Source organism: Equus caballus, chromosome 1 (assembly GCF_041296265.1).
Source record: "Equus caballus isolate H_3958 breed thoroughbred chromosome 1, TB-T2T, whole genome shotgun sequence".
NCBI classification, from domain to species: domain Eukaryota; kingdom Metazoa; phylum Chordata; class Mammalia; order Perissodactyla; family Equidae; genus Equus; species Equus caballus.
Window position 1 is genome coordinate 184,680,608 of NC_091684.1, and position 12,810 is coordinate 184,693,417.

At 47.5% G+C, this 12,810-nt stretch overlaps 1 long non-coding RNA gene across 2 annotated transcripts; it reads right to left on the reverse strand.

The window, feature by feature from the left end:
- Nucleotides 1-520: 520 nt before the first annotated feature.
- Nucleotides 521-7,540, reverse strand: LOC111769106 (uncharacterized). 2 transcript variants are annotated; one of them, XR_011440988.1, is made up of 5 exons: nucleotides 7,168-7,540; nucleotides 6,183-6,344; nucleotides 5,369-5,424; nucleotides 985-1,058; nucleotides 521-873 (listed from the first exon to the last, which is right to left on the reverse strand). It is a non-coding gene; the product is annotated as an uncharacterized lncRNA (long non-coding RNA). The 2 variants fall into 2 exon arrangements; XR_011440989.1 differs by lacking the exon at nucleotides 7,168-7,540 and adding an exon at nucleotides 6,668-7,154 and having other exon boundaries at nucleotides 5,277-5,424.
- Nucleotides 7,541-12,810: the final 5,270 nt, after the last annotated feature.

Here is a 12,810-nt window from a genome sequence, read left to right on the forward strand (position 1 = left end):
CGCTTCTTTAGGAGACTTTAATAATAATTGATGGCAATAATAATCATAATAATTTGCTCTAAATCAGCCTATAGTTTCTTAGGAAATAACAATATTAGTGGGAGTGGTAACAGTAATAGAAGCAGCAGCAGCAAACACTTATTTGGTGCTTCCTACATACTGGGCCCTATTCTAAGTGTTACACATAATCACTCATTTAATGCTCACAATAATCCGAAGAGGTGGACACAGTTCCCATCCTATTTCACAAATGGGGAAACTGTGACTCCAAAGGGTGGCATAACTTGCCTAAAGCCCTGTGAGTAGGAGCAGCCGATGCAGAACTCAAGCTGGCTCTGGTGTCCGCGGCTCACCCAGCACACACGCGGCCTCCAGGTACCTGTAGTCAGAAACTGCTGCTCGGCCGAGAGGCGGCCTCACTGCAGCCATATACTGGCTATTAGAGAGAGCACCCTCCTCTCAAAGGAAGACTTTGCTGAAGAAGAGATGTGGGGCTTTCTAAGAAAAGTGGCTCCATAAACGCAGAGAATAAAGATTTTAATAATCAATGATTATTACCCAAATATTAATACAACAGAAAACAATTCTGCAGTTCCCCGAAAAATCAAAGGTGGTATCTCCATGATGATGCAGCGGTCATGACTCCTTTGGTAAAACTTGAACACGCGGACTGCCCTAAAAGCCACCAGAGTTCAGATGGCAAGGGGGTGAGGGCGTGCAAACTCCCCTGGGAACAGAGGAAGGCCCTGGGTCCACACTCAGACGTGCAGGGCTCCCAGGCTGTCTTCCTCCCTGTCAACATGACCTACTCCAGTTTGCTCCAACATCCCGTCTTCCTTCCAGCCCTTCTCCCCTGCCTCCCAGCACGGCTTCCTGTTGGACACATAGGAGAGGAGGGTATTTGAAACAGTCTGGCACCACCCCAACACAGAATCACCCGTTCTAATCACGCATCCAGGAATCCCGTGTCACACTTCTAACCACCTTTCATCAGAGGATCTCAAAGCACTTTTCAAACAGTAATAATCTTCTCTTCTTATGTATTTTCCTCCTAAGAGCTGAAAGGAGAAACACAATGATTATATGTCTTATTCCTTAAACTACTACCGACTTTTCTCTTGAAACCCTTAAGCCAAACACACACACACACACACACACACACACACACACACGTACGCACAGAGTGAGAGAGAGAGAGAATTTTTTTAAATGGTGACAGGGCAGTGGATTCTTCATATCCAGTCCTGCGCTCACAGCATGGGTGGGGCCCATGCCATCTATATACCATAAGCGTTAATGATGACATAAAGTTTTCCAGCAGATCAGCAATAAAATAAGACTCCCTTTCCCTTTGTGAAGTTGCCTGCCTCCTGTTACTAATCTGTCTTCTCTGAGCCACCCATACCCTGACTGGGATAGGTGGTTTTAGCAAGACCACCCTTTTCTCATCCAGCCCATTTTGTAGTCCTGAAGTGCAGAACTTCCCCCATCAAGAACTGTGCATTTCAGAATTGGGTGAATTAGTTCTTAAACGTTGGCTACTTTCAAAATTTGAATGCGATCAGCTTGGCCCTCTCAAGTGAACTGCAAACCCATGGTAATTTCCTAATGAACACGGACCACCTAAGAGGCGAAGTTGAAGCGACCTTTGGCTTGGCTTGTGCTACTTTCCTTTGGTTTCTCTCCTACTTGGAGCTTTGAGTCAAAACAGTAAGACATTGGAGAAACCTGAAGCTGCTGTTGTCTCAACATTCCCCGTGGCCTCCTTCTAGGAGCCCCATCCCCAAACCCCACATCCAGCCCAATGGCTCTGCCTGGCCTGAGGAGCAGCTCTGGGCCATTTCAGGGTGGTCCCCAGAGAAGGAGCTGTGCTTCCTGGGGGCAGACTGCGAGGCCCAGGAGAGCCCCTTGAGGCCATGACTTTGGATCACCCTTGGAAGTCTCAAGAAGCCATTGCATAGCTTGTTGCCCTGTATGGTGAGCAGAATATTCTGGAAAGCAGATTTTGACTCCTTCAGCTGTGAGATGTAAGCTTTAAAGTGTATATCGCAGTTATCGCTCTTGGAAAGTCAGGATTTAATGTAACTGCTACCCTGCTTTCAGCATCACATTAGAATCCCTGCCCTCACTTTCAGGAAGGGAAGTGAGCTTTGAGACCTTGCCCAGCCTTGACTTTTGGTCTTCTCCAGGTCCCTCCACCCATCTGGAGATGCTTTCTGTCTCAGTGTCTTCCTTTCAGTCATCCATCCTATGAATACTCTACTCACCTAGTGTGTGCCAGGCTTTGTGCCAGAGCCAAAGGAACGAACAAAACAAACGCCAGCCACGCCCTCTTGAAGCTACAGTCTGGAGGGCACACAGATGGTAAACAATCAGGCAAATAGCTGCATTATTCCAGAGCTGTGATACGCGCTTTCTGGAAAAGTAGAGAATGCCATGAAGGAGCATAACAGGCAGGCCTAATGCAGGACACTTGTGCAAGAGCATTTGTCAGACCATCTGTCCAGAGCGGTGGACCCCATGGGCGTGCGCCACAGCCAGAGTGTGCTTCTCATAGCTGCCCTCCAGCTCTGGCGAGGATTCCTTAAAAGAAAAGCAGCTGTCTTCAGGGTTCGCCTTAGCGAGAAATCTGGACTGTCGTCCCAGTTTGCTTTAAATCGTAGAGTTTGAAGAGACTTCAAGAAGCAGGATCTCCCTTGGGGCTGGCCCCGTGGCCGAGTGGTTAAGTTCGCACGCTCCGCTGCAGGCGGCCCAGTGTTTCGTTGGTTCGAATCCTGGGCGCGGACATGGCACTGCTCATCAAACCACGCTGAGGCAGCGTCCCACATGCCACAACTAGAAGGACCCACAATGAAGAATGCACAACTATGTACCGGGGGGCGTTGGGGAGAAAAAGGAAAAAATAAAATCTTTAAAAAAAAAAAAAAAAGAAGCAGGATCTCCCGTCACACGGCTCCAGGGCAACCTTCACATTGTCATCTATTGATGGGGCCTCCAGAGTTACACACGCAGCTAGTTAATGACAAAGCCCGAATTTTCTAAGTAAGATTTCTAACTCGTGGAAGAATATTCGAGCAACTGTGGATCTTCCAGAGCACTTATCACTATATCTCTCCCATTTCCCCTTTAAAACAACATTGGCAGGCAGAGATTTCATCTCTTCCCAATAACTCTGTACAGGAAGCATAATTCCCCTTAATTAATTCCAGACTTTCCCGCTTTGCCTGGTGACGGTGGGCGCCGGCCTGAAAGGGAAGCCCAGGGCTGGGTGCTGGCCCTGGGCATGGCTCACAGGAGTTCACCAGCGGTTCCTTGAGACCTTCGTGGTGACACGTGCCCTAAAGCGGACCCTCCACACTGCCCACGAGGAAGTGGTGCACGGGCTTGGTTCCCAAAATACGTGCAACATGAGGTTTAAGAGGGCAGGCTCTAGAATCAGACCGACTTGAGCATGCATCTCGGCCCCACCACTAGCTAGCTGTGTGACTCCGGGTGTGGTCTTCAATCTCTTTGGGCCTCAGTTTCCTCATCCATAAACCTCATGTTCTGTGTGTGTGCACATGTGTAGATTAAATGAGATAATGTATATAAAATGATTAGTCAAGTGCTCAACATAAACACTCAATATTTGTTAGCATATTTATATTTATATTATACATATATTTAGCAAAAAAAAGTACACATATATAAAATAGCAAGCACCTATATGTCAGCAACGTGCTCAGAGTCATACGGTTATTAAGTGACAGAGCCATTTGCTAATTTGAACCTGTGTGGTCTGGCTCTGGTGGCTTAACCATTCTACTATAAATAGCAAAATAAAAAAGAGGGGGGAGGGGGAAGAAAAGAAAAGGGAGAAGAAAAATAGAAGGAGGAGAATAAAAAGGAGGCGGAATAAAGATTTAAGGCAATATTTTAAAAAATCAAAACTGATGCAAAAAATCCATGATAAACCAACTTTCAAAGTTTTAAATGAAGACAGGATTAGTATTAGCGACTTTGTCTTTGCCTTAGGCTCCAGCGTGGCTTTGCATGACACTGAAAGCCATCACCATTTGTGGGAAAGTGTGCTGGCTTGCTTCTTCTTCCTGAGATCTGAGAATCGATGGGCCGTGAGTGAATGTCTGGGGCTGGCTCGTAGCAGCTGGTGAGCGCCAATTCCACGCAACTCTTCCCAACTCCACGTTAAGGACATCATTTTGATAGCTTGAATTCAAATACGGTGAGAACTTTATACCAGGGAAATGGGCAAAGGCCCTTTTTTCCCCCCCGAAGATGCCCATTTACCTAGTGCAAAGTTTGTCAACTCTCTATTTGGCAACAAACATCGTTGGCGAGGGTACAGTTTTAGAGCTGGCTGTACTGCAGGGTACAACTGACATTTGGGGCCAGGTAAGTCTGTTTTGGGAGGCTGTCACGTGCATTGTAGGATGTTTAGCAGCATCATTGACCTCTAACCATAGCACTCCTCCAACCCCTCGATGACAACAATCAAAAGTGTCCAAATGCTGTCACACGTCCCTGGTGCTAGAGAGGAGGGGACACACATTGTTCTTTTGAGAACCAACAGCGACCAAAGGGGACAGCCCCAGGCTGAGGGAGCCCAGACACTGTGAAACAGTTGCTTCCACCCTTTTCCCAGCAGGAAGAGGCAGCAGTTGGAAAGAGCCTCCTGGCTGGGAGTTTCCTGGCTTTCCGGGGAGGTTTGTCATGCCTCCCTCAGGACTGGTTTCCTCAGACAAAAACATTTGGTTAGTGTAAGGGTAATCCAAATGATGATTAGAAACAGATTACCCAGCTCAAGACTTGTGTTTGGCCAGGAACAAAACCACACACACAAATCCCTAATCACTTTCCAGGAAGAGGCCTCTCTTCAACTGGGAAGTGGGGACAACGGGCCGTTTCTTGAACTTTTCATCTTTTCACGTATTTATCCATCCCTGTGCTTCCACTGGCCTCGAGGCAGCTTCCAGCCAGGCCCAGAATCTTTGAACACACTCCCCTGCCAGTGCAGCCAGGATGTGTGCACAAAGGTGGTCACCTGCCGTCAGCAGATCCTGACAAGTAGATTTCTGATTTTCTCATCACCAGGATTTGGGACAAAATATGAGGTGAAATCATCTTTGGTACAGAATTAAAACTTTATAAATAATAATTTGCCACTGAAAAAAAGTTGGCCAGCAATTTTTACCCACTTCCTGCTGTGAGTTTCTCTCTCTCTTTCATACACACACATCCACTCCCCACCCCCACCACGCACACACACAGACACACACTCATCTTGGCAGCAGCTGTAGCCAGATAGTATCTTCATCCTGGACGCCTTCTTGATTCCCAACACACAGCTGTTGAGTTGGCCCTCACTCACCCTCTCCAGCTGCTGTTTGCAGAATTAGAAGCTGGACAACTGAAGAAGAGGCTATGCTAAGCAACGGAGGAGAGAGTTAATGCACTCCTTTCTTGGAATCTCAAGGATCTAAGGACTGTGTTGGGGGGATCAGGACTAGCCATCCAGGCACCAGAAAACACCCGTCCACCTGCCCTTCCCCATGCAACCGGAAACCCAAGCCCTTTTTTAGGTGATGGAGGAAGCTAAATAATTTGCCATTTCAACTACTACCCCAGTGACGACAACTCCCAAACCTTCATCTTCAGCCCTGACTACATTCTTGAGCTCCAAATCTGAATTTCCAGTGTCATGTCCACAGGTGCACCTGCCAGCCCCTCAAATGCAACGTGATCCATGTGAAGATCCCCATTCCCAGCCTAGGAGACCCTTCTCCTGGGGTCCCCTCTCAGTGCCATCCTCCCCCACCCACCGCCCCTGGAATGCACAGGCTTGAAACCTTGGATCACCTTCAAAGCCCTTTTCTTCGACATCCCCACATCCATTCTGTCTCTCAGACCTGCCCCTTATATTCAATTCTACAGAAATGATTCTCTCACCTAAATTACTGCACTACTCTGACCACTGATCACTCTGCCTCATTTCTGTCCTTAACCTAGACACTCTTTCCTAAACAGCTCAAACTTTGTCCCCTGCTTATAAAACAGCAATGGCATTCCTTGACCTATGATGGCCCTGAACAAGTTTCTCAAAGACTGCCATGGTTTACCCGCCACCTCACTTTTCCCTTCTCACGTGTCCTTGGAGCCCTCCCTTTCTTCCAGCCATCACGAACCACTTGTCCCCCTACAGCCGGGCGATCACACTCCGCGGCTGCACGTGCTGCTTTCTCAGTCGGGAGACTCTTTCACCCCTTTCTCTGACGACCAGCATTGAGTCCGGGATCAAACGCTGCCTCTTCACCTGGAAAATCTGTTTCCTCTTCTTTCTCACGATTCTTTGAGAGAGATATATACATATACATATTTTTAAGAGTAGTTTATATTTCATACATCTTATACATCTTATGCCTTAGCCAGCCCCCTACCCTCATTCTACATATTAGCATACTGAGGCACCTTATCTGCATTTGCTTGTTAGTTGCTCAGGAAATAGCTCCTGAACTAAAACCAATTCCCAGAAAGAACAGGCCAAATTCAACAGGTGAAACTAGGGTAAGATTCGCTCTAGGGGCAGCACTGAAAGGGGAAAACACATTGCAAGAGTAACATATAATAAGACTGTGGGGATGGAGGGGGCAAGAGCAGATCACCCCCTTACTTTGGCAGTGAGGAAATGGGAGGAGGTCCACACCACCCCAGTCTCCAGTTCCCTCGGCGATCCCCCACCTTCCTCTCTGGAAAGAACCCTGACTCAGCAATGTCCCAACGCCTGCGCTGGACCGGAGAACAAACTCAACACTGCCTTGGGGTCAAGAGTTAAGAAACCAACCCCGTGAGCCCACTGGGCCAACCGCACACCACAAAGCCTTTCCGCAGAGATTTCCTTAAATGTGGTAACTCGATACTAAATCTTCCCTTAGTGCAGATCACGTATTTAAACTGCGGTTCTTTGACTTGAAATATTCCTTTAAAAAAAAGCCTCAGGGGACTGTTGAGGAGCGTAATTACAAGGAAAGCCCATATCCCAAGCCAAAAGTTTCTTCGAAAACTTTTAAAAAATCAGCCCTGCTGAAGTAACTAGAAAAGGCGAAAAAGTGAGGAAGACAACAAATCGTTATTTTTTAACTCATATTCAAATCTCATTTGTTGAGCCCCTACCTTATGCAGGGAGGCCACTGGATCTAAGTGTCACACGTCACACAGGTGGGTGGAGTTATCTTTATTTTCGAAATGGGAAGACTGAGGGTCAGGAGCATGTATGTGACTTGACTTTGTCACTTAACTAGCTGATAAGCTTTTTGAGGCGTGCCCAGTCTTACAGTGTCTTCCACCGTGTCGAAGAGTAGTATGTGTTCAACAGATACTTGCTGAGCCTCAAAATTAAGATTCCCCGCCCTTTTGTGGAAGACATACCTTTAGTAATTTTTCTCCTCCCTATAAACAAGAAGTCACCTCCTCTCGCCTCTGAACGCCCACATGGCAGCCAGAAGAAGGAGACTTCCTCCTCCATGGAGCATAAATGATGATCGCTGGGCTGCGGCCAGCCCTGAACTGCACTCCCCAGCTGCCAGACCACCCCTCCCACGGTGCTCCCAGCCAATGAGTGAGTGCCGCAGCTGCCGGACCACGCCTCCCATGGCGCTCCGAGCGAATGAGTGCGTGCGGTGGTGATGCCAAAGCGTGGGTTCCCGGGAGACAGGGCACTCCTCTGACCTTCAGCTTTGGCTGGTGGGTTCCTCGATGGCCTCGCCGAACCTCTCTTGGACTGAGCTAGAATGTAGAGGACGGTCTTCCGAACCTTCCTTTCTTCCCTTCTTCACTCTAGGGTCAGACTTGCCTCACAGTCTGACGACTCTCCTAGTTTCCTCTCCATTTTTTTTCGTATGCCTTCCCCCTAATAAAATCCTGGCAGGTGTAAACCTGTCTTGATGTCTGCTTGGAAGACTAGGGACTAACATACCCCAGTTTTTGCTTTAATAAAAAATTTATAATCTTCATTCACTTCAGAGTATTTGGTGAGCACCTGTTGTGTGCTGGGAATACAGTGGGAAACAACAAAAGCATTACTGATGTCCTTAAGGAGCCGGTGGATTAATCAAATAATTACAAGAATTAAAAGCAGAGGGGGCTGTGATGCGATGTAACAGGTGGAACCTGACCTAATCTTTGGGATTGAGAGGGAATCCTTTTAAGAAGAGGGGTTTAAGCTGAGACCTGAAGTATGCGGAGTTGCTAAGGAGGCAACGGTGCAGAGTAATTCAGGCTGATGGAACAGAAGGTGCAAAGGCTCTGAGGTGGTAGGAGTCTCAAAAAAAAGAACACAAAGGCTGTGGGGAATGTAGAGCAATGAGACTGAAGAGGAGGCAGGGCCCATCACAGGGGGCCTGGTGCACCATCTTGGGAATTTGGGAAGATTATTTATCTTTCTAGAGTGTAAGTTCTTTGAAAGGAAGTGGCCCTCTTTGCTTGGTCTTTTTAATAAAATGCCTGGCACAAAGGGAAGGCTCGCTAAATATTTGTCGACTCAAAGAGGCAGAATTCAATGAGCAAATAACTGTATTATTATCCCTAACATCAAGGATATAGGAAATTAGCCAAAAGTGTCAGCCACATGGAAGCTTCTGTGCCCTGATGGTGGATAAGACTGATGATAACAATGAGGATGATCGTTCCTATGCATTGGTCGAATCCTTAAAGAGATGTAAGCAGAGAGACACGCCATATCAGTGGGCACTGTGGTGGGTAGGAGCAGGTCCTGGATCAGACTGCTTGGTTCAAATACTGGTGTTACCACCTCCTACCTGGGTGGCTTTGAGCAAGTTACCTAACGTAACCACGTCTCAGTGTCCTCATGTGTAAAGCAGAGCTGATCACACTACCCCATTGGATGCTGGTGGGGGACTGTGGGAAAGCACTATGTAAAGCACCCTTAGCAGGCTGCCTAGGGCAGAGCATATGATCAATAAATGGGACCAATGGTTAGTATTCAAACACAGTTCTCTCCGCTGAGATAAGAGAACATTAGCAGGGAGATTTCCCAAACCAGGGTGAGTTGTCACAAACCATCTGTCATCAGCACTGCGTGGGATCACTTCTGATGCAAGAGGTCAGCTTTGGGGGCCAGTCGGGTGGGCTGCAAACCCTGGGACCTGGCCAAGAGACCATGCCCAGACATGTACTTTACACACTCAGACTCTGAATCTCACACTAGTAATTAAATATAGATCTGAACATCAGGCCAGACAGTGCACCACTAACGTGTATATGCAATACGCTCACAGGGCAGGCAGTGGCTGGGGAAAGAAGGACATGCTGCTTCTAGACTTTCTGTCCTGGAGGGCAGAGGCTGTGCCTTTTGGCTTCATTTCCAAACAGCAAAAGGCAACACTATGAGCAGATGCAGCTTAGTTAATGCCTTCCGGGTTTGTTTTCCCACGTTGGACAATGCAGTTAGAGCCCAAGCTTAGAAGAAACTGCCTATGGAATCAAAAAGGATGAAAGGAGGAAAAATACCTGGCTCGCTCCCCAAGCACTGTGTCCCAGCTGGCTCGGGCTGCCTTGGAATGAGGCAGGGTTGTTGGGATGTAATTGCCCGGGCAGAGATATGAGGTATGCAGGCCTACGTGCGCTGTAGCACACACTACCGGGAGGGACTCTGTTTAGTGAGTGTCCATCTGATAACAATCTGGATCCTTAAGATGCCAGCTGCCTGCCAAGCTGGACATGTTCATGCAGTGGCATCCAGAGGTCCAGGAGACAGAACAAAGGGCCTGTTATCGACTCAGTCCTGTGTTAGCATATCATCCTCACCAAAATAAATCTTGGACCAGGCTGGCAGAGAGGCTGTATCCAAGAATCGCAGAGTCTAGAATGGAGACTGTCAAATTCCAAGGGGCTCTCTGATGGCAATTTCAATGTCAATGGTTGAACCTGGGCCGTCTCATTAGGATTTGGCACTCGGGCTCATACCTTCCTAAGAATATTCTTTTCCATGCCTCCCATTGTCGCCAGGCCCCATGAATGCTGGCTCTCTTGGGGCCCTCCTCTTTAGTGCACAACATCCCTCAAGGCCCGAAATCTTCCCTTTCCCCATTTCACTAGGACATAATATTAATTATGGCCAACACATATTTACTACTTACACTGGCCACTTACTGCTCTATACGCTTTAGATATATTTTAACTCATTTACTCATTGCAGCAACCTGAGGAGATGTGTACAATTATTTTCCCATTTAACAGATAGATAAATTGAGGCACCGAGAGGTTAAATAATTTACCCAAAGTCACGTAGAGCCAGGAAGCAAGTCCAGGTAGTTTGGATCCAGAGTTCCTGTTCTTATCTATTATGCTATACTTCCTTTCTATCCATGACCCATTTCATACTGATAAAAATTTTGAGAAGGCATCATATTCCTCGGTCTATTCTTCGGAATAAATAGCACTCCACTGCAGAGGTAGGATTTGATAACTTCCTATTTTGTGTATAGTAAAATTGGGAAATGTTTACAAATTAGGAGTGGCTAGGAAGGGAAGCTGAACTGCCCAAGAAACTTGATATCAGCATTAATATCTAGAACTCTGGTGTTTTTAGCCAAGTGAGTACTTGGGCAAAGTGTCTCTCTTGGTACAAGCTATGCCTCGGAGTTTCTGGTTTAACAGAGACATAACTTAGCCCAGTTAGGGGAACTGGGTGTATAGTTAGGAAAAGCAGCTACTGATTCATGGCTTGTTTATAGCACTGCCTCCCCACAGGGGAGCTCTGTGTCCATACTGATGAGCCATTCCCAGGAATCCATCCCAGAAGGAACTCCTTGCAGCCACAGAAATGAAGGAAGGGATCGATGATTGTTGAGCACTTAGTCAGCTAGCATATCATGCTCACAGAAAGCCTGGGGTTAGTTGCAATTTTCCCCATCTTGGAGGTGAGACTACTGAGGCCCGGAGATCCTATATACTTGCCCAAGGTAAGTCCTGGTAAATCAGGACTCAAACCTCATCTGATTCCGAAAGAGGGAAGGACCCAGTCCAAGCCCAACTTTTCCAGGAGACTTCCCTGATTCCTTGGACCCACATCAGTCCCTCTGTCTTAAAATACCTATACTACATGTAATTTTTGCCCAATCTAGTGCTTACTAACATTGTTTCACGCTGGGCCAGTCTTATCAGCCAATCAGATTATAAATTTTGGGGGGCAGTGACTGCGGGTTGAATTTTATTTCAGGCTGTTCCTGGGTATTTCAGGGCATGAAAACTGGGGGAAGTAAAGACCTAGAACCACAGTCTGGTCTCCCTGGTCAGGGTAGGTCCATCCACTTCTTCCCCAGAAGGGGCCAGCTTAGCTTTCCAAGTTTCTAAAGCGTTAGCTGGGAATGGCTTTCATGTTACTCTTGCCCTCCTTTGTCAATCTCTTTAAAACTCCTTGCGGCTGGGTCCAGACAGTGCAAAGCATCCCCCAAAGGAAGTAAGTCTTGCTGCATTGTCACGAACTTGGCTTTGGCACAAGAGGAAAGATAGCTGAGTTTTCAGCCCTGCCCCCGCTTTACTTCAGCCCACCATGCAGCAGGCCCCTCTTCCTGGTGTGGCGCCGACCAACATGAGACCCAAGATCTAACCTCAACGCTTCCTGAACCCCAAATACTGTAGACTAGAAATAATGCCACACGGCTGGCATACTCAGGCATGTATGTGTCACCACCAATCAAAGCCAAGATGTATTTCAAGAGAATTTACAAGGCAGAAAGCACCTTCTAATTTAACAAAAAAAAACAAGAAGGCTGGGTGTTTCCTTTCCTTCCCAAAGCAAAGACACAAAAGCTTTTCTCATATTAAAGAGCTGGAACCCACCCAACCTGATTCTCTCCTCTCAGTCAACAAGTACCTCAACGTCAACAACAGTGACCAGGGCATACTGAGTCACGTATGAAAGGCAACACGAGGAGGGTGTCAGCTCTGTCCTACCACCTCTCCAGCACACCGGATAGCTAGGGGATTGTCAGCTGACTGCTTCAAAGGCGAGTAGAGTGGCAGGCTGTTCCAAGTGCCCTGGGAACCTCACACCATAATTTACTACAAACACAGAGCAGGGGCCGCAGAGACAGCTATAAGATAAGATGGTGAAGATATCAGTTCCAGGCCCTTCCTGATGCCTCTCAACTACTTAAATCTCCCCACTTTAAGATAGATCTTGAGGCCACCTTATGCTCCAGTGTGCTGTTCTCTCTCTGCTTTCTAAAGGGACAGATCCTCTGGTCAGTGACTCCACAGGAATATGTCGGTGTATTCTCATGTATTACAGCACACCAATTGCCAGCCTCTTGCCTCCTCCTCCTCGGTTATATGAGCATCTTAAATGCAGGTAACTTTCTTAAGTGGGACTCGCAATTCCAGCTTCAGTCCAGACTAGTGAGGCGTGAACTGAGGTTCCTCTCAAATCCCCATTTCTCGCTGCTTTCTCCTCATGCTCTAAGGTGCATTGGGCAGGACGTTCCCGAGGGCAGGAGTTCTGGGTGATAACCACTGGTTTCCCCTGCCACTCCCAGCCCCTCCTCGAATCGCAGTCCCCTCCAATTTCGTCTCCACTCTGGTTACTCTTGGAGCAGTGCTTTTCCAGGGATGTGTGTGCTCTTTGGTCAAAAAGCAAAAGGAACTGGAGACAAAAGGGAGACCCCTTGCCCTCTTCCTCCCTGGCACTGTCCCCATTTCTCCACAGGTCACTCACCATCTCTCTGGGAAGGAAGGTACCCAGAACTGTCCTTCAGAGGCCATGGAACTAGCTCAGAGCTTCTCAAATAATCTGCA